The sequence below is a fragment of the Festucalex cinctus genome, chromosome 17 (assembly GCF_051991245.1).
Source record: "Festucalex cinctus isolate MCC-2025b chromosome 17, RoL_Fcin_1.0, whole genome shotgun sequence".
NCBI classification, from domain to species: Eukaryota; Metazoa; Chordata; class Actinopteri; order Syngnathiformes; family Syngnathidae; genus Festucalex; species Festucalex cinctus.
The window spans coordinates 14,123,407-14,127,543 of NC_135427.1; positions in this window are offsets into that span (position 1 = coordinate 14,123,407).

Here is a 4,137-nt window from a genome sequence, read left to right on the forward strand (position 1 = left end):
GAACAATTTAAACAAAACAAAAAAATTACCCTCAATATTGCGATTGCGATTTAATATGCGCTCATCATAAAATAATAAAAAAAATATCAGTTAAAATACACCAAAGACTGATGCTAAAATAAAGGCAAACGGAACAATGACTTGAAAGACGTCTACTTCATTTAGAGTAAGCGTTCATTACGACAACCTCGATAAATTCTAAACAAGTCATAAATCAAATCTACTTATCGAGACACTAAATAAATTTAAAAAAAAATTGCTTTCTACTACATTGCAATATTGAATTGAATTGTTCAGCCCGAGTATTAAAGGTGCAGTCAAGTCAAAAATGTTCTTTGCGCCCCAACTAGTCTTAAACGCGCTATTCTGATTAATAATGTGTATGTGGAATATGAATTAAGAAAAATCCACCTGTTTTTAATCCATCTCAGGGGGTGACTATTTTGCCCAAGTTGTACTGCCAATTGCTGATCGCAATTGTAAAGAATTTTTTGACTTGACTAAACCTTAAACCTTTTAACATTCTGGCGCCTCATACTTGTAAATGAGCACGTTGCCCTCCGAGCGGTATTCATCACCATGTTCAGTTTGTTGTCAAAACCTCTCGAGCTCCCCACCGTCCCCACTTTTGGTATGTGCACTTTAGAGATACGCGCGTCCGTGCGTTGTGTTACATGGAGGACCAAAACTGCCAAAATTCGAAATAAATAAATGACTAAAAGTGAAAATAAAAATGAATATAAAAAATTATTTTGAAAATTATATCTAAAAAAAAATAAATATAAATGGAAATAAATCCGTTTTTATTTTCACTTTTTGTCATGTATTTATTTAGTCATTTATTTATTTTGAATTTTGGCAGCTTTGGGCCGTACTGCCAAGTCGAAATGTTATTCAAATGAGGGTGCGGTCCTAAGCGTGTTTTGGGTTGGACTCCACCGTTGCAAACTGCCTGTCATTGGTCAAGTGAGCAGCTCGCCGACAAGGAAGTCTCGCCGGCTTGCAATGGAAAGCTCCAGCAATGGACGACGATCGTGTCCACCTGTCTACCTCAAGTTGCAACTTGAGTTGTTAGACAACAAGTGAGAGCAGACATTTTGACTTGGCAGTACGGCCCAAAACTGCCAAAATTCAAAATAAATAAATGACTAAATAAATAAATGACAAAATAAATAGATATATGACTAAATAAATAGATAAATAAATGACTAAATTAAATGACAAAAAGTGAAAAATAAAAACGATTTATTTCCATTTATATTTATTTTTTTTTAGATATTTTCAAATTATATTTGTTTATATTAATTTTTATTTTCACTTTTAGTAATTTATTTATTTATTTGGTCATTTATTTATTATGAATTTTGGCAGTTTTGGTCCTGCATAGTATTATATTATTAAGAGTTGGGCTCGTGCCTTCTTTCTGTTGAGGCGGTACAATGGTCGCTATGTGTATTTTTAATTTTTTTATTTTATTTATTTTTTTGTCACTGTGCGAGACTTGTACGGTTCCAGACCTCTTCTGACGCAAGTGTGTGTAAAGGTACGCTCGGGTGACAATTTCAGAATACAGCGGCGCCTTAAGTTGCAAGGGACGGCCAGAAAACATTTTGGGAGCAAAAATTAAGTTTTATCGTCAAACTTCAAAAATGGATTACATGCGTATGTAAAACCACCACAAAACTTTGACTTCTGCTAGCTTAATGCTAGCTGTTCAAAATGCTTAAAAAAAAAAAGGGGGGGGCTAACAAATAGCATAAAGTGCTATTTTTATCATTGAAAACCCTACAATATATTTTGAGATACAAGTGTGGTTGCAGAACAAATTAAACTCATCTCAAGGCACCGCTGTATACTGTACGTTTACGTCAAATGGATGTAGTCGTGCTCGCAAAGGTTTGAGAGTGCGGTGGGATCAATTTTGCTTTGCCGACGGACGGCCTGTAATGGTGAGGGTGAGGGAAACTCGTATGGACGTAGTGGACCCTATGATATGAGAAATGATTCTTATGAACACTTGCATATTTAAAATCATAAGAAGCTGTATGAACATAATTTATAAAAAAAAAAAAAAAAAATCACAAAGAGATTCAGTGCTGTGTTTTAGTGGGTTAAAGTAAGATACCATTAACTGCAACTTCTTTGTATACATTACATACTGTGTCCCTTTTCACAATCATTCTCACAAAAACATTTTAAGATGTTGGAAAAAAAATAAAAAAAATATATTCTTTGTTGAAAAAGGAGGATTCTCACTTGTGTGTTTTTCTTGTGTACTAGAAACTGAATTTAAATCACATTTGTAAAAGTGCGTCCCAGCCACTAGGGGTACATGGCTCCCTCTAGTGGTATATGAAAGAATTGTATTTGACTTATGTTTGTTTTTCAACATTGAATTGGTATATTTAATCATGAAGTACACTTTTTTTTTTTATGTTCCTATAATAAAGTACAATGTTAATGTTCGATTTGCTTAATAGCTATAATGGCAACAAATTGACTTTAAAAACAGAATTGTTCACTTTTCATTAATTAGATATTGTGTCTTGACGTCCTGCGATTTTCTCATGAACAATGTAAATTTCAACAGAAGCTCCGAATGGTGAACTCGGTGTTATCAAGCGGACTCCGTAACTAAATGCAGATTCGAGCTGTCAGGAAGTGACCTCATTTTAACTGTTGCCTGATAAATCTGTGCAACTAGCTTTGGACTTTGACCCCGGGCTCCTGTGGGTGGAGACACTGGGGAGTGGGGAGGTTACATCAGGATGAATGAACTTTATTCTTCCTCCGCCTGCTCCCGATTTGCAATAATGGAGTGAAGGGCATGAGAAAAAGTGAAAGTAAAGAGGGGTTGGTGAATAATTTGTCTCCGTGTGACGTCCGAGGCTTTTAAACATCAGCAGGAAGCAGAAAGTTAATTTGGCACAAGGTCAATGATGTTGTTTAGGGGAGAAAGGAGGCAGAGCACATTGTGGGCTTTCTAAGTTTTCTTTTGGGGTTAAATTATGTAATATAAAAAGGAAATACTATACAACTATGTTTCTGTATTTTGTCTTTGTTACTTCCCACCACTGGTAAACACACAAGAAAAAAACATTAAGAACATTTGAATGTTGATTTCGCGTCAGGGTTCTTCGAGTTCACAACATTTGCTAGCGTGGCAAAAGTTCGCCGTTCAGTGAGATGCGGCCTTTAGTGCAGCTTGCAGAAATGCTGAGACAATCTCCATAATTATGGTTGGCCAAAACGTGCACATCAGAAGGAACAACACAGTGTCAGTTGAATTGAAGCAAAAAATGTGGAAACAATTGTTTATTTCTTTATTCGCTATATAATTATGTAGTTACTCAACCAAGAGGACAAACTTACGTAAATAAGTAACAAAAATTGTCTTATTTTGATCATATGCATAACAGGTTTGCATTTGGTAGTGAGACATTCAATCCAGGCTAAGTATGTGGTAGAAATATGAAAAATAGAAGAGAGGACATACGGTACCTTTGTTCTACCCATTATTTTTTATTTTTTAAACTGTTGCATATCATGCAATTCACTGCTTTCTTCTTCTACTGCAATGCCAAAAAAGAAAAGTTATGCTAATGGGGTGCATGTTGTGGGACACACATTCCATGAATAATAATTATTTGAAATATGTTATTTAAAGCATATGTTCCCACAGTCACAAGAGACCGCAATGAAACAAAAAAAATGACATTTAAATAAAATTTTGAGATTCAATTTAGTTCGTAGGTACTAGGGTTAGAGTGGGACAAGAGGAAAAATTGAAAAATTTTAGTGGATACTCCAGATTTATTTCGTATTTTTAAAACAGATTTCAAGCGCTCTTTTCTTAGTTTTTCTGGATTTGTTCTCGGGGCATTTACAGTGACTCGGAGACGGCATGTTTTAGTATTTTGTATGTAGATTATTTAAAATTGGATGGGTGGAATTTTATTTTTATTTATTTATTCATTTATTTATTTGTTTATTTATTTATTTATTATTAATTGAAACTCTGCATTTAGCATTCACAGCATTGCAACAAACATCAGATCAAAGTTTGAAAACCCGCAAACCACCACACCGCGAAGTAGCGAGGGAACACCATCATAAGAAGTTGGGTTGTCTCGGCCA